Genomic DNA, 27,937 nt, shown 5'->3' with positions numbered 1-27,937 from the left:
TCTGCTCAGTCCCCACATCTGCTAGCATCGGGCTTCACAAGACCCTAGGACAAATTTCAGCTACTTTTTATAAGGGGGAGTAACCAAAACTTTCTTTAGTGTCTCACGACATAGTCAGTGCCTCAGTGTCCAGCTGGAGACCAGTAACGAGTGGTGTCCCTCAGGGATCGGTGTTGGGACCGGTCTTGTTCAACATCTTTGTCGCTGACATGGACAGTGGGATTGAGTGCGCCCTCAGCAAGTTTGCCGATGACAGCAAGCTGTGTGGTTTGGTTGGTACACGGGAGGGAAGGAATGCCATCCAGAGGGACCTTGACATGCTTGTGAGGTGGGCTGATGCCAACCTCATGAAGTTTAACCATGGCAAGTGCAAGGTCCTACACCTGGGTAGGGGCAATCCCAGGCACAGCTACAGGTTGGACAGAGAAGAGATTCAGAGCAGCCCTGTGGAGAAGGATTTGGGGGTGTTGGTCGATGACAAAATGAACATGCACCAGCTTCAGCATGCGCTCGCAGCCCAGAAAGCCAACCGTATCCTGGCCTGCATCAAAAGGAGCGTGACCAGCAGGTAGAAGGAGGTGATCCTGCCCCTTTACTCTGCTCTCGTGAGACCTTTACTCTACTCTCTGGAGTATTGTGTGCAGTTCTGGTGTCCTCAACATAAAAAGGACATGGAACTGTTGGAACAAGTCCAGAGGAGGGCCATGAGGATGATCAGGGGACTGGAGCACCTCCTGTATGAAGACAGGCTGAGAAAGTTGGGGCTGTTCAGCCTGCAGAAGAGAAGGCTGTGTGGAGACCTTGTAGCAGCCTTCCAGTATCTGAAGGGGGCCTATAGGGATGCTGGGGAGGGACTATTCATTAGGGACTGTAGTGACAGGACAAGGGGTAATGGGTTAAAACTTAAACAGGGGAAGTTTAGACTGGATATATGGAAGAAGTTCTTTACTGTTAGGGTGTTGAGGCACTGGAATGGGTTGCCCCAGGAAGTTGTGAATGCTCCATCCCTGGCGGTGTTCAAGGCCAGGTTGGACAGAGCCTTGGCTGACATGGTTTAGTGTGAGGTGTCCCTGCCCATGGCAGGGGGGTTGGAACTTGATGATCTTAGGGTCCTTTCCAACCCTAACCATTCTGTGATTCTATAATTCTATGATTCTATGATGTGGTGTTAGTTTTCTAAACAAAGCTCTGACATTGCCTTGTCATGTGAAGTCTGATGGTTTTCCCTGACTTCTCCAGCAGTGGACTGCAAGCTGATGTAGTGGGCCTTTTTGATTCTGAGCTTGGACCATAATCTTTAGGAGACTGCAGCATGTGTCAAAAGGTATCATTTTCATCTGTCACATGTTCTGTGCTTCTAGAATGGTTAATCCAGTCTGCTTGGCTAGTGTTACTGTTGTGACATTTCAATGCTGATTAGTTAAATTTGCTGCTGAATCCACTGCTGAGCTGTGATTATGACCTTCAATAAACTGCTGCTGCTGTTTGGCTAAGAATGCAGGACTCATTTTTCAACACTGCCACAATCAGATGCTGGCAGCTTTGGACCTATTCTGCCAAGTAACATAATTTCCTCTTTCTTTCTGGCTTCCTTCCACTGTATATCACTTCCAGCTACTTTACACACCACTGTAGTACCGTATAATGTTTCTTTCTTTAAAATTAAATATCCTTCTGCTTCTTTTGTTTGGTCAGGAATGTTTGGAGGTGAGCGTTAAGGTGGTTTACCACACCTTCCACAGGAAAGCTTTCTATTTTAAGATGAAAAATTCTGGTTGTTTACAAGGTCAGAGGGATGGCAGAACTGCTAAGAACAGCTTAGGCAGCGTTAAATTTTCAGCAAAGTACGCAAGTGCACGTTTTTGGTAGATACTATTATAGGAAGCACTTTGTCCAGCAACTGTCAAAAGAGCTCATGATCTTTCACTGTTATTTTTGGAGCATGTGTGTGTTGAGGGGATTGGCCAGTCTTCTCTTTAGATTTTTTGCCTGTAATAAGACAGAAACATATGTAGTTAGTAGTGCCTTGGGCCTTTTACTTAAATGAACTCCATGGATGCTGACTTTAGTCATGGATGTCTTGTCATGGAGGCCTGTAAACCTAAGAATTTTAGTTGAGCTGAGTGACTTCACATAAATGGTTTCTTAAAGTCAGTCCAGATATTACTTATTATGTACATTATATCCCTGCTTTGCATGGAAATCAGACTCCAAAGCTAAATGTAATAAGCAAGTTTTCAATGACTCAGTGCTGAGCTGATTTCTAATTTAGAGGTCGGCATGCTAAGAGATACAAGTCAGTAATTTTCCAAATGCTTCTGAATAAATCTTTGTGTCTCTGCTTGAAAGAAAAAATCAGGCAAAGTAAAAATCAGGCAGAAATTAGCCTTAAACTCACAGTGTTACTAGCACTGACTGTGTTTAACGATATAGTGCTGTTACAGTGGATGGATAGGTTGAAGTACTAAGTATGGAGACCCCCAGATCTAGAGTATGTACAGTTGGAGAGGCATCATTTAGTCTGGTTCCCTGAGCTAAATATCCCTTCCTAAGCACTGAAGCTGTTCATAGGAGTGCTTATTTTTTTCACATGCTTAGGTTTATTTGAGGGTGAAATGGTGCACAGCTGGAACAGAGATTCCTCTTGTTTTTTAGAAATAATCCTAGTTGCCTGCACCAAAATCTCTCTGAGAGCTGAACCGACTTGGAAATGTAAGTGCAAATGACTGGAGTATTTGTTTTAAAAATACGCTGTTGGTCCAAATCAAAACACTAGCTGGGTATAACCAGTGGTATAACCATTAGTGGGTATAACCATTGTCTCCTTGCAGCAACAAACTGTCAAACTGCAGTAAGTAGTTTGCACACAAACTGTGTGGAATGGTATTTAACTGTACTATTGTACATAGTAACAATGCAGCAAATACTTACGAGGTGTTATAGGTGGGAAAGTGAATCCTAAAATAAAGACTGAAATGGAGTAGGTTTCACTCACTCACTGTCACACTTGACCACGAGAATGTGCACAGTTTCCAAGAACCTTGTTCTGTAGACTGACACCATAGTATTTCTGGCCAGATGTTAGGCACTGGATCAATAACCATGACATGATCTTAAGGTCCTTTCCAACCCTAACTATTCTATGATTCTATGAAGGATGTGTTTCAAGTCCTGGATTGTCTCCTGGATTCTTCCTCTCTTGGCAGCCATTTACAGGTTTTGGATATGCCTTTTTGGGTAGACCTTTTAATAGCCTTTTGTAGCTAACAGTGATTAGTGTTTCCCTTCTTCTCCCTTTGTGAGTGGTCAGGCTTTGATCACTGCTCTTTGTCTCCAGATCTGGATGTGTGTTGGAAACAGGTGAGCTGGGGTCTTGATGACCTCCTAATCTGTGTGCCATTAACACAGGACATTGAGAGCCTTGTTCTTGCTTTGTGTTACTCTGAGTGCCCCCATACCCAGTTACTCCCATTCTTTCTCTATTCATGCATTCTGTTGCAGTTGTCTGCCTTACTCCTGCTGAAAAATCAGACACTAGCGAGGTTTTACCTTCTATGGCTTAATTTTCACTCTCTCTCAATGGTATTGTTCACGGAAGTTTTGTAAAATAGTAAACTCTTAGGACAGTTTGCAGCTGTGGAGTTAAATTTGGACGAGGCTGTGGCTGGAGACCAGGAGAGTTTTCAGCAGGACACGTATGACAGTATCATCCCTGTAAGGTGCAGTTACATAAGGCATGTATCCCAGTCACGGGGGTACAGAGCCGGTCTGAATCCTGTGCCTTTGTCTCAGTGAGACAAAGATGCTGATCAACATAGTCCACAGACGTGCTGCCTGTAAAATACACCAGTAAATCAAACAGGACTACTTAGGAGCCTGTGTCGCCCAAGGCCTAGATAGTGCAGAAGGAACCATAATGGAACCTGTGACTAAATACTTGCACAACAACCTGGGTGTGAAGAGTCAGTAATACTTGCGAAGCCTCTTCCTTGACAGGAATCAAGTTAGCGTTGATGACCACATGAATTAACTATGTTTACATCCAACTAACTAGGTCTTTTGCAAATGTCAGTGTATATATGTAACACCATAGGCAAAAGGTGTTGAACTGGTAGCTTAACAAACACCTACATGTTGGTATCATCGGCATGTCTAAGAAGCATGGAATGATTACAGTAAGAAAGGCTTTTACCATGATAGCAGGAAGTAGCAGAATTAGATTTGTAAAACTCTGGAGTAGTGTCTGTTTTCCTAAAAGCAGCTGATATGCTAAAACTTTGAGTTCAGATCAGCAGGTTAGAATGACTTAGACACTTCAGATATATCTGGGCCATTGTTTCAGCCAAGTTACTGTGAGCATTACCCATCAAGGCTGGAACAATTTATTGGCCAGCCTGGAGGTGCCATCCTATCCTGACAGGCAAAAACTGAGTTCCAGCTGTTCACATCAATGTGACGTCCTGGCTGGACAGTGCAATCTACCTGCATACCACTCAGTGTTATGGGGAATTGTGTAAACAGAGAGCTTAGCGTATTTCCTTGAGCAAGACTTTGTTTTATGAACGTATCAAACCTTTGCTTTTCAGATTGGCTTTCCACATAATTTTGATTAAATTTCAAGGCTCTGAGTATTTTAAAAGCACTCTGTCACAAGGGCACAAAAACCTAAAAGACATGTAAGCTTTCACTATAGGGAAATGTGCAGTGATCTGCAACACAGTGGAAAACTGAGGTTTATGCAGGGGGCTAAATGTCACTGGGGTTTATCTAATTTTGCCAAGTGAATTCTGTCAGAGTAGGAGCTAGGACAATACTGAACCTGTACTTGGATACTATTATTTCATGATTTACATTTCATTAGTGTTGCTTTATAGCTTACCAAAAGTGTTTTTATATTCTACGGTCTACATGTACACGTGAACATTTTTTTCAGGTATCAAAACTATGACAAAAGTATGTTTTACCAGTGCAAGTATTTTCACTATATCTTTGTTATTATTCCAGTAATAGTAAGTTGAAAATCATGTATATTTTACTAATTTTTCTTTTCCAATTATATAGTATTTTCATTCTGATAGCACTGTCTTTTTACTGCTTCTTTAATACTCACTTGGGAAGCCCTGCAAAAGCTAATTAAAGCTATTAGAATACACTGATACAAATCTTTCCCTTGTGTAGCAGAGCACACAAGTGTTTGTAGTAGTAGTTTCATAGGTAATTCAGTAGTATGGCAAAAAGAACTCTAGAAACTGTGAAAGTGTAAATTATTGTTTTTATTGTTTAGTTGCACAACAAAAGTTAATAAAACAAAATTAATAAGGAGTGTCCTAAGGTCTTGTACTTGGTACAGTACTCTATTTTACTTCTTGTTTTATACACATGCCTACCAGTCATTATGTATATAATAAATTAATAATTTGGAAGAAGTAATTATAATTCATAATAAGTAATTTATAATAACCTATGGAATACATTGCATATTTTGTGTGATACTGCATTGCAAACTTGTGCAATAGGCATTCTGGACACCTTGAAATTATTCTTTAAATGAAAAGTAGTTGTGTGTTCAATTAATGTCTGGGAAGATAGGTGGCAACAGTTTGTAGAAAGGATAATTGAAACATGCAGTGGACTTTTTCAGTTATTAAAGTAATGATAATATTTTACTTAATGCAAAAGAAAGATTTCCCTTCTCTGAGGTACTTTTCAGTTGTTTGTCATCGGCACAAAGTTTGGGTGCTATTTTTTAGCAGGATTCAGCAAATAAATACTTTATGCTTTAAAATGTCATCTCATGGCATAAGAACTGTTAATTAACATCTGCATAACAAGACTGAAACATGCTATCTGAGTTTATTATACATGTGTTCTAAATTGCTGATTAATGCAGTGTTTAAGGAGGGTAAAGCAGGAATTATTATTATTTTTTTTCCTATCTCAAAGTGAGTTATATTTTTACCTGTTTCTTTCACTTTAGGCTTCTCTTAAATATGGTCCTTTGTGAAGGCAAAGATGGGAGTTTGTTATTATTATGTGACAGCTGCATTTGCTTATGAGCTTTTATTTGTGGGTTGTTGTAACAATTTGACCTAAAATGAACGGATGTTTGAACTCCTATATAAAGCTATATTCTAAGCAGTGTAGCTTACTGCTCAACTGCTCAGAATGTAGCTTACTGCTCAGAATGCTGAATGTGTCAAAACAGAAATACCTTTCCAATAATAACCACCTTGAAAGCGGAAAAAGCTAGAGCTGTCAGTTCTGTGAAGTGATCCAGATGAAGATATCAAAATTCCGTCATTACATTTCTTTCTGTACTTACAATTAATGTGACACATAAATCAAATTATCGTGATGACAGACCATTAAAATGGTGCAAGCCAAAATATTTGGAGAGTTCCACTTCTGGTTTTTTTTTTCTGTGTGACTTACTGCTATTTAGAATGAATTTTAACATAGATTAATTGTAAGTGAAATGGACTTCGTACACACTAAAGACGACACAGCTACATCATAGTAAAGAGAATTACTGGCATATCTAGAGGTCAGAACATTTGTATGATATGCTTCAGAACATTTGTATGATATGCTGCCTCTTTTCTACTCAATTATGATTATCTTTACTCCCACAAGTTTTCTCAGGATTTCCATAACTTCTGAGTCTCATGAAAAAGTCAACATTCTCCACATAATAAGTTTTCATTCTTCACATAATAAGTAATATATTTGGTAGGTTTTGAAAGTATTACTACTGAATGACCATTTGAGGCCTGACCACCCTTTTGTTGCATGCCCTCAGCTTCCACTGAAAGCCAAATGTGTTCACTGTTTTTCAGAAACTGCTTAGCCCTCTTTGGGTTGCTGCATTACTTGTAGACAGCTAGGAAATTTTATAACCATAACTGGCCTAAAAACTGATTTGATAGAATATGTGCTGCTCTTTCAAAACACCTGCATAAATCTTAACCATTGTCTGAGATTTACATAGCTTTTGTGATGTTATTTTTAATTATTTTGAGATTGTCTTCAGGAATATGATCTTCTTCACAGGGTTCCTATTGATGTCAGTAGAAGGTATGCTTTCATATCTGGGCAACGTACTTGTTTGTTTTTAACTGCATAACGAATGGATCAGTGCTTAGATACCAAGATTATAGGAGCCAGAGAAATACCTAAATAGAGAGACATGGATGGAATGGCTAAAAATGTAGACATAGTTTTAGATATTTTAATCTATTACAGTATGTCTGAAAATGCAAGGCATTCTTAAGATGTTGATCTTGGCACGTAAAAAAATGAGAGAGATTAATCTGTGATCATACCCAATGATCTTATAAATTTAACTTTGGTTTGGATAAAAAATAACCTGCAGTCAAGCCTTGAATTAAACTAGTTTCAGAAAAGCTAGAAAGCTTGCCCACTAGCCTGTATCTTTTGCATAGCCAGATGTAGTCAAGCACAAATTATCCAGATCTGAATGTAATATTGTTGTGCTCTAATCTTGTTGTGAAGGTAATGATAAAATATCACATTAAAAAGGGCTGTTATTGCATTAAGGTTTCTTTTAGTCTGCCAGTTTGTTCTTTTTCATTCTGATTAGATTTTGTTTTTACCACACCAAATTGATAAAAGAATAATCCTTCCTGTTTATAAACTGTAGTCACACTGTTCTTTTTTTTTTCTTTTCTTGACTGAGAAGATGAGATATATTATAACTCATAGCTAGCCACTTTTTCACATCATAGACTAAACTAGCATTTTGCTGTTGTAGTTGTTTCCTAGCACACCAGGCTTTTCACCTGAGTTGATTAAGTACTAAGCTGACAGTACAGGAGTTACTTAAGGTATTTGCTCTGGCTGACTGCGGTATCTATGCTGCTATCATCTGTAAATAACCTTAGGATGTCCTGTATACTATGAAAACTGTGAGTCTCAATACCTTTACCACAACAATAGTTACCTGTTTTTGGACTCCTAAATAAGAGACTGGAAAGGAGGAGGTAACATCCATGTTTCTGTTATGATTATATCTGCCCTAGGATTCAGATCAGAGGCCATACAGGTTTGAAATAGATTACGTGGAGTCCCTTCTGGTGCATCTGAGCTGATACAGGTTTTTTCTAGACAAAAGAGTCTGCACAGTGTACACACCTAGCTTTTCTTTGTGCTCTGTATTGAATGCATGGAGGGCAATATACGTCTCCTGTTCTTTAGTGCCTCTCAGTTCTAGCTTTTGCTAATGTAAGCATTCTGTGGCCTCTAGTCCATAGTTTGTCTCTTCTATGTTTTTGAAGTAAATAAGAAAAAAATTACAAGTTTGTAAATATTTGCAAATTCCGAATAATTAATCCTTCTTATTTTGTGCAGTACTTTTAGATAAACTGAGTTTGCAAAAACTGTAAATAGGAATCATATACAAAAGCATTTGTGTTACTTAAAATCGAAATGATTGTGCTCCTGGAAACAATTTTTTTGTTTGGTTTATGATTCTCTCTCTCTTTCCATAGTAATTAGACAAACAGAAAGTTGTGTTATATTCAGCACTTTAAAACCCAACTTCCTTCTCCTAAGTGCATAATTCATAGTAAGAATTATCCAGTGTTCAGATAGAAAGAATTGTGCTAGTATAGGCTGCTGTTACAGTTCTGCAGTTAAGCCACAGAGAGTCAAGGACATAACAAGATTTCCTTTTCTTGGTTATGGATTTGCTGAAGGTCACTTGCCTGTGAGCTGAGACGACTCGGTTGCCACTTAGGGCTAGGAAAAACTAACATAGGAGATATGGATATGACACTGACAGGCTCATTAGACCTTTCCAGTCAATTCATGAGTGCCAAGTATTTTCTTTTACAAATAGGCAGTTTTTTTTCAGGTTAAATTGCTAGTGTTCGCAACTTGGTTAAAAATAGCTGCTGTCTACAAAAGTCAGAAGGGCACAGTGGGGTAGCCCTGGCAAAGACCAGCACCTGATTAATTCCTTCCACATGATGTTCAAGTTCAGTGTGACTTGGACCATTCATTGGACAAGGAACTTGCAAATAAGGATGATTTGGGTTTTCTTGTTATGGTACTAATCGAGAGCAGTGTGCTGCTCCAGAAGCCTTTAATGAAGCTTCATGGAGTAGTTGTACATATTCCTTTATGAGATCCCAGAAAATGAAGTTTTTGCGTGCTCATTATTCCTGGGGTCTGTTTTGTAATGCATTTTGCAAGAATCTATTCTAGCAATTTCTTTGTGTAACATTCATGTAGGGCCATGAGGGAGTCTTTGAGGTGGTCTGTTCTTCCCCAGCATCAGCATGCTGAAGATACCCACCTCCCTGTCATCATACCCAACTAGTACAGGCTCTGCTTTCCCACTACCTGATTCATAGGCTTACATAAAGAGCTGGCTGAATTCAGCTAGACCTAATGCTCATAGGAAGAAAGGAAAGAAACTAGTGGTGCTTCATCTGATTCCACTGCTGAGAAAGAGTGTTTGACCTCTTTTAAGAAGTCTCATCTACTGATTTATTAGATTCTGCTAATTCTATGGAATCATTGTTGAATACAGCTTTTTTTGTAAGAGGCACATTTTGACTAATTTGTGGAAAGAATTATTGGTCACTAAGCAGATCTTCTTTATTTAGCTCAATTTAGACCCTCTTGTTCTAGTTAAAGATGTGAATAGCTGTCTTGTGTGGGTATTGGTGTCCTGCTGTCAGCCATTGCCAGTCAATTATTTTGTTTTTTTTAACTTCAATTTTAAACTTGCCCAAAGCATTATGTGTTTAAATGCTTTATAATTGTGAATATTACAATTCTCATCTGAAACACATGTATGTGTCTCTTCCATTGAAATAACGAGTCATATGCATATATCTGAAGAACTAAACTTGGCTTTAAACATTTTCTCAGACGTAAAGTATGGATATCACTGGCTTTCATTTGTCTGTATGGGGATTCTTAGAAGGATTCTGTACAGTCAATTCAGAGAAATACTGTGATTCTTGCAAGTGTTGCATTTCTTGCTTTACTTTTTTCTCTTTTTGTTGTGGTTTAACCCCAGCTGGCAACTAAGTACCATGCAGCTGCTCACTCACTCCTCCTCCTTCCCCTGTGGGATGGGAAGGAGAATTGGAAAGGGACAAAACCTGTGGGTTGAGATAAGAACAGTTTAATAATTGAAATAAAATAAAATAATAATCATATAATTGTAGGATCACAGAATGGTTTGGGTTGGAAAAGACCTTAAGATCATCTAGTTCCAGCCCCCCTGCCATGGGCAGAGACACCTTACACTAAACCATGTCAGCCAAGGCTCTGTCCAGCCTGGCCTTCAACACTGCCAGGGATGGAACATTTACCTCTTTGTTTGGCAACCCATTCCAGTGCCTCATCACCCTCACTGTAAAGAACTTCTTCCTTATATCTAACCTGAATTTTCCCTGTTTAAGTTTGAACCCGTTACCCATTCTCCTATTGCTACAGTCCCTGAAGATGTGTCCCTCTCCGGCATCCTTGTAGGTTCCCTTCAGGTACTGGAAGGTAGCTATGAGGTCTCAATGCAGCCTTCTCTTCTCTGGGCTGTATATAACTGCTTATCACCCTCTGAACCAAGCCTGACCTGAGCAGCGGTTGGACCCTTCCAGGTAACTCCCCCAGGTTCATATACCAAGCATGATGTGCTAGTTTGGGAGTGTCCTGTCTGCTTCTTCCTGGCTTCTTGTGCCCCTCCTCACTGGCAGAGCATGAGAGACTGAAAAGTCCTTGATCAGGGTAAGTGCTACTGAGCAACAATTAAAACATCGGTGCGTTACCAGCATTGTTCTCAGACTAAAGCTGAAACACAGCACTGCAGCAGCTACTAGAAGGAAATTAACTCTATCCCACCTGAAACTAGGACAGTATCGACCCTGTATTCCATACTATGTCCCACACTTGCTGCTACACCATCACCTTTCTTGTCTTGATATATATACACAGGTATCATTCCCTTAATCTATGGACCATCTCTATAAAAATCATTTAGTCCATGACTTTAGGCTCCATCTGTCATAACAGTCCCTCAGGGCAGGAAAGATGGTGTGTGGAGTTGGACTGTTGCATGCTGAAGCCAGTTCTGATGCTACCACTTCTGCACTTGTCCAGTATCATCGAAGTTCATTCTTCATTAATGAGGCAATCAAGAGAGTCAGGTTCAGATCCCTGAATCCACAGTGGTGGAGAGAGGTGCTGCAAGGAACCCAGTGTGATGATGGGCATAAAGCTGCTGTAAATATACATTATTATATAGCATCTAAGATCATACAATTTAATTCTTTAGCTATTCTCACCTGAAGTCAAGCCCTTTTGAAGCACACACCGAACTTCCCCATCCTCCCACGTTACCCGCCAAGCACACCTAGGTCCTCGAGCTAAAGCAATCACATGAGTGGGTTAGCCTTTGTGTGATGCAGGATATGCCATTTTCCCTAGCATATCCTTCATGTGCCCTACAGGAACTTTATCCATTTCTATAGTATGTAAAAGTTTTAATCAGGTAGCACCAGCCTCTTTGGCAGAGCCTCTAGTGTTGACTAACCAGGTGACTTTTGCTAAGAGTATATCCCAAGGTCCCACTGCCATTGTTCTCAGTGTAAACAGTCCATTGTACCGTTTGATTTTTGAAGAGGCTGGTGCATAATAGGGGATGTGATACAACCAGGAAGCATCACACCTCTAATGCAGCCAGTCCCTGTACCTCTAGGTAAGAGACCATCTGTTAGCAGCTTCGTTTCCAGCATTTGCAGCACATTGGTACTTCTTTTTCTGCTTTGGTACTATGACCGGTTTAAATTTCATTCTAAGTCAAACTATCAAAGAGAGCTACAGAACTATAGTGGCCAGGAAGATGAACAGCCGGAGAGTAACGTATTTATAATCTAGATTCTTCCTGATTTTCAGTTCTAAGGTGGTTGTCATTTTTCCATCTTACCAGTCCAATGTATGTGTTCAAGACTTGACTGCAGATGTCTACATTAACTGCGGATTTTTGTATTTTTTTTTAATTGAAGGAAAATCCTTCTTTACTAATAACCAAAGCTGATAAAGTTTGGGGGTGCTAAGCTGAGTGATTCTTGACATTGTGAGTAGTGGGCTGCATTATTTGGGTATTGGCTTAATTCAGCTTTCCTGCACATCACTACCTGATCTTTATATAAGGAGAAGGATACATACCTTTGGAAAGTTTCAGCTAAAAAATAGTACAGTATGGAATTCTTTGAAGAAAAGTGTATTGTGCATATGCTGAATAAAGCAGCATTATTTTCCTTTACTGGGTTATTTTATGCCTCAATCCGGATTTGTCATACATATATGACTTAGTAATACAGGTGTCATATATAGGAGATACATACAGGTGAGCATTTCTTGACCCAACACTGTGTCTGTTCATACAGTTAAATAGAATATTTAGTTTTGGAGTAGAATACCACCTGATCTTTCTGAGGAAATTTGACTGGCAAATGAGACTTCATTGAAGAGGAAACTTGTCCTCTTTCTGAGGTGTGGTATAAGTCTCCGTAAGAAAATCTAATATTTTAGTCTGTCTTCTAAAAGCTTTGTGTTTGCAATTGTGAACACAGGCACCTACAGAGTTTACCAGGGTCTTGGACTGGTTCCTACTTGCTAATCTAGCAGAATTAAAATGCAGTGACATTGTTACTAAGTGCTCGAAGGAAGAAACTGGTAGTTAGGGATCTTAGTGAGGATAAAGAGGTTTTTTTGTGTAGTCCTGTTCATTACTGCTGGCTCCCATCTGATGCTTGTAGCATAGCTTAAGGAGGATTTCCATGGGATCTGTAAAATGCTTCAAGACCTGTCTCTTCTGGAAAATAGGGTGGAACAATATAATCTATTATGAACTTCAGATAATTAGATGTTTTAGCACTTTTGTCGTAAAGTTGGGATTTAAAAAGAAAAAGGTTTTAACGCTGCTTCTAGATGCTAACCTTTCTAGCAGATTTAGCTTGAGTATAAATGTGCAATGTGGTTGGAAAGTCCTATATTGCCCCTTGACACAATTGTTACACACGGCAACTTCTTATTTTTGTTTTTATATAGCAATTTTACTGCTTAAAAAGAAAAAACAAAAAAGGGTTGGTGATGCACTGAAGTATTATGGTACAAAAGGATTTCCTTTCCTCTCACTCTGACCCTGAGGGAAATGGCTTGGAATTTACTCATTAACATAAAGACACCTGTACTGACACCATAATTCTTACAAAGTGTCAGTGAGCTGGTTTCTGTTTATATGGTAATTTTAGATGATCGTGTTTCACCTTGCTGTCTTTAGCTTTGTTATCTTAAGCCATGGGAAAAGGTATTTTTACTATTATTGTGACTACTTCTAGCATAGTCCTATGCTTGTTGAATTCAATTGGAATGATAGCAAGAATTTGTTCCTTTATGTCTAATTCTTCAGATGTTTTTCAACCTTTCTATTTTAAACTTGTCCTTTATTTATTGTCTGCCTAGAAACCACTCTCTTGATCACATAATTTTCAGACGTTTGACATTTGAATGGAATGCCTATACAACTCTTAATGACGACTTTTAATCTTCACAGTGACAATAAATCTGCCAAATCCCTCAAGCAGTAGTGTGGATTTCTTGATGTTTTGATCCCTTTCTACTTATTGCAAAGGTTGCTTAATTTAAAAATGTGGGGCTGGTGTCTATTGTTGTTACTAATGCTCAGATATGAAAGCAGGTATTCCAACAAACTTTGTTGTCAGCTAATCATTATCACCTACTTATCCTAGGCTTTAACCAATATTGTTAGGTCTCTTTGGTAGTAGACTATTTCTCTTTCATGAGGTGTAGGGAACTGTTCTAATTTTAGTTGTTTTCCTCCTTAACATGTAAGTACAAGTAAAGAAGACTGTTTGGATAGAACTAACTTTGATATACTGTTCTGTCTCAACATGAATATCCGCATGCTCATTTTGGAAATGTTCAGTGGTATGCCTAAGAGCAGTCACTAAGTAACAGTGAAAAACACGTTGAAAGGAGAGGGGACATTATAGGATGCACTGGGGGAACCTGGGCAGTAGTGATATTAATGCCTTGGTTTATCCCTGTTCTGAGACTTTTGCAGTGAATACACTGATAAAGCTAATAAAATGAGGGATGGTTATTGTAATTCTTTTATACCAAACATTTGAAAAGATTCTTTGCTAGCTTTTGCGCTTTCTGTGCCACTGCCATATTTTTAAAGTTTTTATGTTGCATACTGAGCAAATTCCTCGGATGTGTTGGTCATCTCCAGATTGCTCTGCATCCTTGTGTTTATTCATTGATGTGTGAGGGAAGAAATGAAAAGCGGAATTCTGTATCCTGAGAACAGTCATGTAGCCCTTGTGTCTGATCACTATATTTAAAGTGAATATGATAATTCTTCTCTTCAAAAGTGGATTACCATGTACAGTTCATTTTAAAGATTTAAAAAAATAATTATCATAGGAAAGAGTATTCTTTGAAAGGTACAAGCAAATTTTTATGAGTAAAGGAACTATTTAGATCTGAATCTATATTAAAAAATATCAGTTGCCCTTTCAAACCAGTTTCATACGGTCTTCTACCATCTGTTCCATTCAAATAATTGCAACATTGTTTATTTTTTTGAAGAAATATATGAATTAAAACCCCTCACACTTTCCAAAGTGTGTCAATACTTCTATCAAGCCCTAAAACTTTAATGGGATTAGAAAGAAATTTTGCTGCATTATTTTACATTTTGGTGATTGAATTTCTGATGTAGCTAAGGAAAAGTTGGGGCTCTTTAGAGAAAACCTGAATAGTGGAACTACAGAATATTTCAGAGTACTGTCAATATAGTATAGCTTGTCCTATAAAAGTTAGCACCTGTTGGGTTGTGCATCATGATATTTGATGGGAAATTTGAAACATAATTTTTCATTTTTTCATTGTTCATTGTTTTTCATTTTCATTTTCATTTTTTTTCATTGTTATACATTGCAATCTGAGTGTCATACAAATTTTCTCTGCACACGCTCATGCTTCCCACCGGTTTGTTGTTGTTGCAGAGTTGCTCTGGGACTAATAGGGATGTTGTGACATAAATTGAGAATTAAACTATTGAAATTGGTGGAGGAACACATGTCCTTAACAAGGAACATTTTGTCCTTAGCGAGATCAGAAGGACAAGTAGCCTGCTGAGTGGGCTTCTAAGGAGGGAGAGAGGGGTGCTGTGTATTTCCTTTTTCTGTGAGGGAACTGGATCTGTGACAGCTTTGGGGGAAATGAACTGGTATATGTAGATTTCAGAATATGAAAAGTCTGCTTGGAGTTCATGAATAGAACACGACTTCTGTTTTCTAGGATGGTTTTTGTATTTCCTTCATCTGTGGTAGGATGAAGGAAATAGATGGTTTCATTCCTTTCAGTTTAAAGGCCAGTCCATTTTCTTGCCGGGTGGCAGGCATGTGTTTTGTGATGACTGCCTACTCTTTCTACAATATCGCATAAATTATGTCTCTGCTTAACAAAGGAGGTTACTATGTGCTTTGGTATTACAAGTTGATAGTACTTTTGACTTCTAAGTCTAGTTTTAAATGCTGAATTTGAACAGTGAAGTCATATTCATTTGATAGTCTGTCTCATTCATGGTATGATGCTGCGGTAATATTTATAAAGGTTCATTATTTCCCTTTAATTATAGCATAATTTTAGAATTTCAAATATCTTTAAGATTATGTGGAAAATTGTTATCGTCTGCTTAAATTGTTTGAAGGTGAAATTTAAGCCAGGAAAAGTGAGTTTGCTGGACTGTTCTTATTTTTTGTATACAGAGCTATTTTGTAAAGTAAACATCAGGGAGTTCACTGTCAGGAATACAATGTTCGTATGATCACCATCTTAGCAGTGGTAGATACTAAGTTAAAGCTATGATGTAATTCTGAATAGTCTTAATAGTCATCTTGAAGATAACTTGTAGACCACCAAAAGAAAGGTAGATATGACTTGGCCATGGAGCACGTTTTTCAGAGACCTAAATTAGATGTTAGGATCATGAAGTAAGGAAGGAGACTTGCTTGTCAGTGATTGAAATGGCTTCACTGCTATGTTGTATATCTTTTTTATATATATATATATATATAACTTCTAATATTTCAGAGGTTTCTTTCTGCATATAAAATTTTGTGCACTTCTCACTGCTAGCTGAAACACTGTTGTATTTTACTTACAGTACAGTGCTCCAAACAAAAATGAAGCATATGAGATACAAGATTGTTCGTTTGGAGAAAACACAGTTATTTCTAAGTAACTGCAGAACATGGTTTTGACCTGTTTTGGGAAATTTTTCTCTTTCCCACTTCAGTAGCATGATAAAGCAAAATTTTTTCTGCTTTTATGATTTTGATCTTGTGTGATGTATTTGTACTGCTAAAGCCTGCATATTAATATTACAGGGTATATATGTGAAAGCAGTATGCACAAGCTGTGTCTTGGAACAAACAGATTTACAGGTTAATTGCTCTTTCTGAATCCCATGACTTAAGTTTGGGTTATCATTTTTCTCTGCAAGAGTTTGATAGGCTAGAGATGTCTTAAAACAATGCAGAGACTACTGCTTTTATTCATGCACTTTCCCAGAGCAATTGGAATACTGTAGTGATTTAGTGTCACGAAGATGCCTGATTTAAAAAACTATCTGTATTTACTGTAAGGAAGGAGAAAAGGCTAAAATGAAGCTGTACTGTATGGCTACAGTTTATGTAAAGTCTTAGTTCACATAATTTTCTGAAAAGAGATCTATTGGCAAAGAAGGTAGTATTCACCAATCTCTATTAATGGACTGATCAACTTCTTTTCCTTAAAACCCATAATGTGCATGTCCTTGTAAATGCAAACCATTCTGCCATCATGGCCAGTATAAACCAACAGTCTCTACTAACTGCTGCTTACTTTTTATCTTATAATACCAGAGAAACAGGCTTCTGATTTTGAACCGATCCTGCTGTTATTGTGCTGTCTGGTAGTGCCAGGTTACATATGTTATTTGTCTCTTGAAGCTTAATTTCTGTTTTTGCTTGGCAGATCTGAGCTGACACAACCCTGCATATGTATAAATGCAAATTCTTCAAGTTCCCGGGGGAAAAAAAAAAAAAAAAAAGCACTGCAGTCATAGAGGTTTTTCCAGTGCTTTTTGCAAAGAAACAGCTACATCCAATTTGGATATATCAGTATAAATGTAATACTTGTGGTGAATTCTTGGTTAACTAACTTTAAAGCTGCTGGATGTATAGCTATAGAGTGATAGCTATTGACAGGGGTGAGGTATACTTTTCTCTCCAGAACTTGGAACTGAGCCCAGAAGAAACACATTGGCAGACATTGTGCTGTCCTTTCTAGTGTCAAGCCATGGAGTGGGTAACAGCTTCTTGTTTCTACCTGAGACTTTGCTAACAGGTGGTGAGGACAGTATGATAGACCTAAGTAAGACGTCTGAATCCAGAATATGACCACAGTATGAAATTTATCTTTTTAACTGTTTTCTACTCTGACTGAAACTGCTATACTGAAATTTAAGTTGCAGTCAAGTAAGAATGTACAGACTCGGTAGAAATCTTTGCTTTCTGTGAGTGGCAGTATCCACATGCGAATATGAACGTACAGTCTGACAAAAAGAGAGAGGTTTCAGTGTATTGGGATAACCATTGTCAGGGGAGTACATGGGGAGCAATCAAAAATTTTCTACTGTTTTTAAAACTTAAAATCCTTAGTGATCTTTAAAACACAACAAAACCACCTCGAAATGGATATCTTTTGACCTGTGGTCAAAAAGTTTATTTGTCGGGGTCTTGCAAGGCAGGAAACCACCTCACTGTCTCCTTTTGGACTTGGAAAAATACTTACTAATATAACTGTATTGGCCTTTACATTTTGCTAAATTCAGAATTTGGCATTCTCAAGTTAACAACTTCAGAAGTTCCTTTCTATTTTTCAAGGTTTATTTATTGGATGAATTCACAGAGCGCAAGTTATCAGGACACTGTTGGAGATCTCTAGAATAAAAGTTGGATGCAATGGTGTTTCTAGAATATAATGGCATTTGCTTCTTTTTGGCGTCTTTGAAAAGAATAGGTAAATATATTCTGTGGCAGTGTCCTGGACAACAGTAAAAATATTTCTTTAGTCTTTGTGGTGGACCTAAGCAAATCTGGGGATGTGAAACAGTAAACTTACAGAAGATGCAACAGAATGAAAGTTCATTAGTATGTGATACTTAATACTGTAAGACATTAACACAGTTCTCAGTTATGCTAGTTATTTCCAATTGAACTGTCCTTTGCTGTGTGATTCAATAATAATAGATGGATGTCTTTGCATGATGAATAAAGTAATTCACATGCATGCTAGCTACTTCCAGCTAAACTGTCCCTTTGCTAGATGATTCAACAATAATAACTGGATGTCCTGTATAATGGATAAAGTAATTCTCAGGCACACTGAAACTCCTCTATCACTGGATATGATGTAATTTAATCTTCTAATCTTTTTCCACCACCACAATAAATGTGACTGTGTGTGAAATAGAATCTGTGTTTGTATGTAAAATTTTACTTGGAAATAATCTTCCAAAAATGAGGAAAATGAATGCATTGCAAAGAGTTTGATGTTCCCAAAAGGTTTTGTTTACAGTTTGTTGAACTATTAAGTATTTATTGTAAGTAGAGTAGATTGTTCTAGTTTTAATAATTATAATGCTGTTCTGTTTTAATATTGCATGATCTGTGGGCTACCATAAAGTTGTTACAAATTGAAGGGCTGATATAACATGAAATGAAGGACCTCTTCTGAATGTTGCTTTTGTTCTGTATTTAACAAATTAGTATGTTGACATTTGTCACTGATGGATTTCAGTATTTGCTGAAAGGGTTTTAGGGGGTTTGACAGCATGAATGGTTTGTCCTGCAGACTTTTGAGAATTGATAAAGGCATCTTTGTTCTTTGTCCAAAAGCACAACAGATATCTTATTGACTGACGCATACAAAAAAAGAAAGCTTGTATAGCTGCTGTGCAGAATAAACTAAGAAAATAATTTTGAAGCCAGTATGTATTCTCATATGTTGTTCTCTCTTTTTGCTAACAACATATATCTCATCAATCAATTTAACAGGAATCACTGGATACTCATTCAGTAAAATTAAAGCATGCCTTTATATTGAATTACATATAGATGATAAAAAGAAGAAAAAACAGGTAATGCACGATAGCAGGACTAGTTAGTTAAATTTCTATTGCCTGAACTATTTTTAAGGCTAGTGTGCAGAATGTTGGTATCATTTCTATATACAGAGGATAAAGGCATAGTGGAAATAACTCATTTTAACAGGGATATTGGAAATTGCAGTGTTGGATTTGCACCCATTTTTCTGAGTAAAATGAAAGTCTTCAGACAATGGATTTCTAGGTACCAATTCTTAAAAGCAAGAATTGTAGATGATACTGCCTATAGGCAAAAATTAAATCACATGCAAAAATGGATAACTACCTTCATGTCGTTGTTTGCTCCCACATTTGTAGTTGGCACAAGAAGCAATAGCATATTAGATATGACCTGAAAAATCTAAAAGAATTGGATCTGTGCTTCTTCCATGATCTGTGAAGTGCTGAGTTTTGTTTTGTTTTTTTTTTTTTTTAAAAAAAACAGCCCTCTGAGCTTTTCCTTTTAATTTGTTTTGGGTGTTCAGTTTTGTTTTTCTTAGAAATATCAAGGATTTGTAGTGATCTCTCCTCCAGTAGTATTTGAGGTTTTCTGAATGATTCAGGGATATATCTGCAGTTGTCTTATTCTGTAGGTGAAGTATTTGTGATAGGAATTCTTAAAAAAAAAGCAATATTTAGATTTTGTGATGCTAACTGTAGTCTAGAGATTTCATAATGACCACTTCTGCCTTCAAGCAGATTTTGTTTCCTTGCTGCTTTTAGAACAGTGATACCAAAAGGCTTTACACTGAGAAAAGAATACTGTAAACCCCAAAGAATAAGTGATCTCTTTTCCTTTTTTTATCTTCTTGTAGGTTTGGCTTTTTTATTGTTGTTGCTTGTTATTTTGTTCTAAGTGGATAAAAGTTTTCTTCTGTACATTAAATGAAGAAAAAAATGACCCATTCTGTATTTTATCTTGTCCATGTTACCTTTTGAGACCACTAATGTACAGGCCCTTAACTTGGGTGAATTTTCACTGAATATGGAGAAGCAGGTACATTTTGCTCTTTCTGTCTGACTATTTATGGTAGCTGGTTATTTGCACTTTGGCTCTCAGCTATGTTAATATTTGCCAGAAACTTCATGATGTAATAAAAGGAAATCCAGGTCTTCCAGCAATAACAATGATGGAAAGCTACAAATAATGAGATCCACCCATGATAAAATAATTTCATCCATCTGTGACAAATGTCATCATCTAGACTGCTGAGGAATGTTGTTAGCAACTGTTCATCATATTAATCATTTTAGCAAGAATATGAAAATAGCTTGGAAAGCCTCTGAAGCAAATGCCACTTGCATTTTTAAGGTAAAATAAGAGCTTATTTTTAGTTATTTTTGCTTTGGTATATGAGAAGAAAACTTAAAAATTATTAGCACAGAAAATCATTTTATATTTATGACAGCTGTGTCTGTGTCTGTATCTGTTTCCATTTCCATCTTCTTCTTAAAATAATAGGCTCGATTAAAAAAATTAATGACAATGATCAGTGTCCATACATTGCCGTTTTCTCTTCATTCTTTTGTATTTCAGCAAGTGTTTAATTTTGTGGTCATAAACTTATAAGTCAGTTTTAAATGAGAGAGAATGAAAGATTCATGCCCTGCCAGTCCCTCCTTGTAATACAGAATGTGTAAGATGAAAAGAAGTGAGCTAGAGCTGTTGTTGGGTGTCCTGGGGACATCAGAGGTCAAATGATCAATATCTTAACTCAGCAGTTCTTACTTGAGTTGACTGCTGGTTGGTCATGTCACCTCAAGTTCCTGGTAAGCTTATTACTAAGTTGGGTTAGGTCATTGGCAATTCTTGCATCCCAGACATCAGACTGAACTTCACATGTAAAATATGTTAATTTCTTTGCTTCTTGGTTTACATTGCAAGTCAGAACATTTGAAGCAGGCAGGATTTATTACCATGATATGAGTGCGCCAGGATATCAGCCACAGGTAAGTTAGTTCATGAATTTTTGTAAAATCTCAATTAAAGAATTTTTTTCTCAGCGCTGTCAATGTGTGCTGTCTGTGTGTGTTAGAGAATGTGACAGCACTGTTTAAAGAAATTACTTGCATTATTACCAGATTGTTCATCTTGTGCTATCTTTCTGTTCACAAGAGTTGGATCTAGTGAAAGTCATGTAACACTTCTGTGAGAAGTGATACTTCCAGTCCACCATTTTAACATTCAATATGCACAATATTGCCTATTGAGAACAATATGCATGATAGAGAACAGAGGAGTTGAGCCCCAGGAGAAAGCTGAGCATGCTTTAGAAAAACTTAGAAAAGGTACATTTTTGGCAACACTCATGCAAAAATTAAAACCCTCCAAAATGTTTCCTATCTGCTAGATGTACAATTTGTTGGGAAAATGAATAAATATCCTGTTTTAGCAGGTACAGCTCTGCATTTTATACTTGAAGTCCCCTAAGATAGAAATATGAAGCATCTCACTTGTAGAACTGACTGTCCTATGGTTATTCAAAGAAATTAATAGATGGTATTACCCTGTATGTGGTTAGTTCCCACTGGTCTAATTTTAAAAGAAAAAAGAAATTCTTCAGTAAATTGGTTTGTTCCTTGAGTCTTCCTAATTTTTTTAATAGTTTAAAAAAATCTAAAAATACTAGAAATTTTTCTTTTTTAATACTTTCACTTGTTACTTATGTAAAAGTTTCAGAGCAAATTATGATTGAAATTTTGAGGAAAATTTTGCAAATACATGCATGATATAGTATGGAAGGAAATAGCATATCTTTTCATTTGTGAACATAAAGTTAAGAGAATTGAACATAGGGAATGGGTTGGGTTGATACAGCTTTCCTTTAGTCTGATCTTGTACTAGCTGGGAGTACATCAAATTCTGTGTTAATTTTTGAAGCACATCAAACCTGTATCCTTTTTGTTCAGATCAGTACAACTGATCCTTTTGCAGTAGCAAAGTAAGATCTTGTGGCATATAGAAAGTGCATTTTTCAACTATTGCCAATATTTTCAAAGTGATTTAGTTTATTTTGTTTATCATAGAGTTCGAGGGCTGTTTTGGTATCTGAAGAAAATTAATAAAATTTCCTCTGTGAAAATGTCTGGACAGATCAAATAAATATTTGACTTGTATGTCCAAAGACTTCAGAAGCGGATACATGTCACAGTTGTATGTGATAAGTACATAGTATCTTTTTATAGAGGTTTTTACTTCAAGACTGTTCGTTTGGCCTAATATGGGATCGGTGATAATGAAAAATACCAAGTTGTTATAAACCCAGTTGTTTGTGTAGCAGCTGTTTGAGCTTAGGCTTCTGTTGTCTTTTTCCCTTCACTGTATAATTTCTTCAGTTTGATGCCACATACTGGTTTTGCTGTTTAACAGTAATAAGAGTTTCTCCTGAGATGTTTTCACCCTTGTTTATACACAAGCTGACTGATCTGGTTTGGTACAGGGAAATAAGCGAGACTGAAATTATTATCTGCCAGTTAATGGAACAGCTGCTGCTTAAGGTGTTCAAATCATTAATTTAGGTGCTTGACTGACATTTGAAGTTTGGATGTTGAATTGCTGTACTTATTTGTCTGGTACCAAGGAGGATCCTCCCAACACACAGGGGTTGGTTGTTTTTCCCTGTTGCCTAAGCTACTGTATTATTCCATTATTTGTGGAGTAAAAAGTTAGTCATCTGCTCTAGAATGACCTTCAGTTGTGACTTCCAGTCACTTGTTAAGTTTCCCACTATGACAATAGGAAGAGAAAACTTTACAAAATTGCAGTTATTTCTGGAACAATTCTCAGAGTTTCCTAATTACCATATCCTTGTCTTTACGACTGCATCTGCATGTTTATTTGAGTTTCTGGTGCACTGTAAACCTAGGAGATTTCAAAGGATGTCTTTGTAGTTTTCTCAGTACTGGACTATAACATACTCCAAAATGCTGGAGGTTATAGGGAAAGTAAGTGGATGTTGCATGTTCTTGTGCTTGAATTCCAATGGCATGAGTGCCCTCAAAGATAAAGTAAGCTAATACTCAAAGTCTGATGTAGATACTGCAGACAATATGCTAATACTCTTGCTCTGGGTTCAGCAGTAGCAGTCATTTTTCTCCTTAGTAGCTGCTGCAGTGTTGTGTTTTTGACTTTCAGCCTGGGAACAGCGCTGATAACACCAATGGTTTTAGTTGCTGCTCATTGATGTTTACTCTGACCAAGGACTTTCTGAGTCTCATGCTCTGCCAGGGAGGAGGGAAGCTGGGAGGAAGCAGAGATAGGACACCTGACCCAAACTAGCCAAAGGGGTATTCCATACCACAGCATGTCATGCCCGGTATATAAACTGGGGGCAGTTACCTGGAAGGGCTAGCTTCGCTGCTCAGGTTGGGCTGGGTATCAGTCGGTGGGTGGTGAGCAGTTGTATTCTCCTCCCTTGTTATTTCCCTTATCATTATTGGTGGCAGCAGCAGTGGTTTGTGTTATACCTCAGTTACTGGACTGTTCTTATCTCAACCCGTGGGAGCTACATTCTTTCGATTCTCCCCCCTATCCCTCAGGGAGCGGGAGGGGAGGAAGGGGGAAAGTGAGAGAGCTGGCTGTGTGGTTCTGAGTTGCTTGCTGGGCTTAAACACGACAACTCTTCTGTGTATCACTGGAGTAATGAGGGTTGAAGGCTACTGATGAAAGATTGCACAGACTGTATGCAAGGAGCTCTTGTTTAATTGTATCACTTTCTCAAATTCCAGTAATCTTGAAATATACAACTTCATGTGTTCCTGTGAAAATATTTTAAGAGATATTTCCCCTGCTCCCTTTTACATGTTTAAGAAGGGATTTTCTAGAAGTTCAGTAACTGTCTAACCCATTTATTATCTTTTTGTATATAGGAATAGATAAGCAATGTGTAGTACTATCAAAACATGATTTTTTTTTTTTCTTCCATTATGTAACTTCCATCTGTAATAGTGATTTTGGGTGCTACTTTTGACTCCAGAAGCATAATTTTCCAGCTGATGTGGTCTTGGCTCTGTTATTTCAATAAACACGTAAGAAAATGTATCTGGAAATCCCTGTGTGTTCAAAGAGAAAGACTTCTGCTTCAAAAGGAATGGAACAAGCCTGTTAGAAATGAGCTTCATGTTCCAATCTTAAATCTGTACTTAAGTTCTTGCACATACATTTGGCTAAAGTTTGTGCTATGTGTCTCATCTGATCATGTGTGAGCAGCCAAAGATAGCACACTACTGCAGCCTGTGTGCAAAGCAGCACCTGCCTCTAAGTCGTAAGCCTGAAGAAGGAGTTTTGCAAAACTGCTCTCAGATGTATGGCCTCTCAACTGGTCAAACCACTGCTCAGAACCTAGGACTCGTTGAAAACCTTTTATTTTTGGAAGAGACCATTATTAAGAACATCTACATGTGTGGATTTGGATGTCTGGAACATCAGGACCCTCCAGCCTCTCACACCAGATATTTCTTTCCCTTTACGGCTCAGTTTTTCCTTCATATGTGTTTGTATCATAGTTACAGCATTGAAATGTAACTAAATGAATCCCTAACTGCAATTTAACTGGGAGGGGGAACTTGCCCTTTCTTTCAGTGAAATGATGCAAAGATCTAAGTTATGAGGGTGTGATTCTGGTCAGAATAACACCTTTTTTGCTTTAAACATGTAACCCGCTGTATACTTGTTGAAAACAAGTCATTAACTTCTTTCTTTCTAAGAGCCATTGGGAACATGTCCAGCTTCCTGGGAAGGACTTGTGGGAGTTTTATTTTTTTTGTTAACTGGGAGACGTTTCCCATCTTCCTTAGCACATCCAGCTAGCCTGTTCTGGCCTGCTTTACAAACTTGGGCCAGACTTGAAAAGACAACAGCTAGAGGCATTTATAAACTGCACATACCTTGTCAGGTCTTGATGTAATCACGGAAGTAAATCACCATTGTCTGTTCCTAATGTATGAATGGATTTCTTTCCTTTTCAATTCCAATGAAAGCAATGGATATTAAGCCTTATAATTTGTTCATAGTAAATCACATGGATAGTAGGAGGGCCAAATTCCTTTTCTGGTAAAAAAGGAAGGAAAAGGTTTTGGCTATTGCAGTTTAATCATAATTATGATACTTTATTTTTTCACATAGACAATTTTTTGAAATATTGAGTGTTTTAGGATCAACACTTACAATAACTGTGCAATGAATAACATTACACGTCCTAGATGATGTAAAAAAATGCAGATTTGGTTGGTATCAGTAGGAGTGGAGCAGGGTTTCTGGAATTCAAGCATGTATTGAAAATAGAGAATCTGTATTTTAAAACTAGTACATAGGATTAAACTTCTCCCCAGACTAATAGGTGCTGGGCATGTTACAGAAACATGTTCAGTCTTAAGACAGATGGGAGCTTTGCACTGCTCTGTAGTGTTATCTGTTGCTGTATGAGACTCCGAATTGGAGATACAGCTGCTATTAAGAGCAAACAACATAAAAGGAATAATTTAAGGTGTTCTCAGAAAAGGAAGTTGCTGGCTGTACTCAGACTCTACAATTAAATTCTGCTGCAGCACATAATCTTATTTTTGGCCTTGTAGGAAGTTGTATTCTTTTGCCAAAATTTAACTCATATACATTTTCTTTCACCGAAGTGATTTATAATCCTTCTGTAAAGGAAATGATTGTCCAAATGTGGCATTTCTGTTATTTAAGTGAATGGAAAAAGCGGGAAATACAATCTTTTATTGTGTGTTTACCTACAGTAAACTTAAAATGAAAACCATTCTGTAAGCCTGTTTATAAGGCATGAAGTTTACTTTTGTTTTGCTTAACCAAGTGGCCGAAATGCTGCCAGCAGTATGTCTGGAATGTTATTTACTTGGTCCATTTCTGTGGTTTTTCTTCATAGCACTGTACGCATGCCACAGTTAGCAGTCATTTACTTACCACTGAACAAAGTAGTACCCCCAAAGCTGCATTTATTTGTCTCATTGTGGGCTTAATAATAAAACGTTCATCATGCTCACAGTTTTCCCCCATCTCTCCCTCCCTCCCTTCTCTTAATCAGAATTGCTTTTGGCAAAGACTTGGAGAGCTGCTTTTCTTTTCTTGCTTTGCTCTCTGTGACTTGATTTCTCTATTAGTGCTTTAATTTCGTACATTGTTTCTTACAATGCCAACTGATTGAAATTGTATAACTTGCTTTGCTGAATTACTATTATTTTTTTATAAGGAGATGGTTATTGAATATGTTTTCCTATTTAATTGTGTATCATATTTTGGTCTTGGTTTGAGACATTTGACTGGTTACAAGAAAACTGTGGGTGTTTTTAACATTTCCAACGGAAGGGTAGGGTGGGTGGGGAAGCTCTTTGGAATGCTGATGAATAATATTTGACTCTTGGAAATGTCTTAAGGCCATGTGCTCCCCTGCCATGCTTGGAAGGCTAAACATAGTTTTAAAGACCTGTGGTCTTGAAGGTATTACCATTGTGCTTTATTTTCTTTCTAACTGGCTGGAGTTGAGAAAACAGTTGAAATGCTGATGGTTAGTGCAGGAGTACTCTGCAGATAGTGATCTTCATTTGTGTCCTTGCTACTCCTGTCTGTGGCATGGTGCCCTGTTAATCCTGTGAATGTCAATCACAGGGTTTAATTCTACTACTTTTCCTTCCTAGATGTACTTAATTTCAAAAATTAAGTAACTTTTGAGATGTTGATGTCTGTAACATCTATAAGCATAGCAGAAATTGCCTTACAGCAGAACATGAGTAGGGAACTGCAGTAACTTGCAATTCAGTGTGTTTTCAATAGCAGAGCAATCATAGAATCATACAATCATAGAACAGTTTGAGTTGGAAAGGACCTTAAGATCATCTAGTCCCAACCCCCCTGCCATGGGCAGGGACACCTCACACTAAACCATGTCAGCCAAGGCTCTGTCCAACCTGGCCTTGAACACCACCAGGGATGGAGCATTCGCAGGTTCCCTGGGCAGCCCATTCCAGTGCCTCACCACCCTAACAGGAAAGAACTTCCTCCTTATAGCCAATCTAAACTTCCCCTGTTTAAGTTTTAGCCCATTACCCCTTGTCCTATCACTACAGTCCCTAATGAAGCGTCCCTCCCCACCATCCCTATAGGCCTCTTCAGATAGTGGAAGGCTGCTATGAGGTCTCCATGCAGCCTTCTCTTCTCCAGGCTGAACAGCCCCAACTTCCTCAGCCTGTCTTCATACGGGAGGTGCTCCAGTCCCCTGATCATCCTCGTGGCCCTCCTCTGGACTTGTTCCAACAGTTCCATGTCCTTTTTATGTTGAGGGCACCAGAACTGCACACAATGCTCCAAGTGAGGTCTCATGACAGCGGTGTCCTTCAACCTGCTGGTCACACTCCTTTTGATGCAGCCCAGGATACGGTTGGCTTTCTGGACTGCGAGCGCACACTGAAGCTGGCTCATGTTAAGTTCCTCATCAAAACTATATAATAAAGCAATAATTCATATCATTTTCCCCTCCAATTTCTCCTAGTACTTGAGTCCAAAGCAGAGTAGATTGTTCTCCCCTGTTTTGAAAAGCAGATATTTAGTGAATATAGAGTCTGCTGACTTCTGTGCTTGTGGTAAAGGATGTTTTCCTTCCTCTGCATTTGCAGAAATGATCAGTTCTCATCATCAAATGGTATCTTTTTAGCTTGTTTTAATTTCTA

The 27,937-nt window shown here is 37.9% G+C and overlaps 1 protein-coding gene across 4 annotated transcripts in view; it reads left to right on the top strand.

Moving 5' to 3' along the window:
- Window positions 1-27,937, top strand: part of AOPEP (aminopeptidase O (putative)) — a 188,030-nt gene that overhangs the window by 41,315 nt on the left and 118,778 nt on the right. The gene's annotated exons all lie outside the window — the stretch shown is intronic.

This window comes from Pezoporus wallicus, unplaced genomic scaffold (assembly GCF_028554395.1).
Source record: "Pezoporus wallicus isolate ANWC-B61680 ecotype Strahan unplaced genomic scaffold, APGP_CSIRO_Pwel_v1 contig_371, whole genome shotgun sequence".
In the NCBI taxonomy this organism is placed as follows: domain Eukaryota; kingdom Metazoa; phylum Chordata; class Aves; order Psittaciformes; family Psittacidae; genus Pezoporus; species Pezoporus wallicus.
Note: the sequence above shows the minus strand (reverse complement) of the source record. Positions and strands in the feature narration are given on the sequence as shown.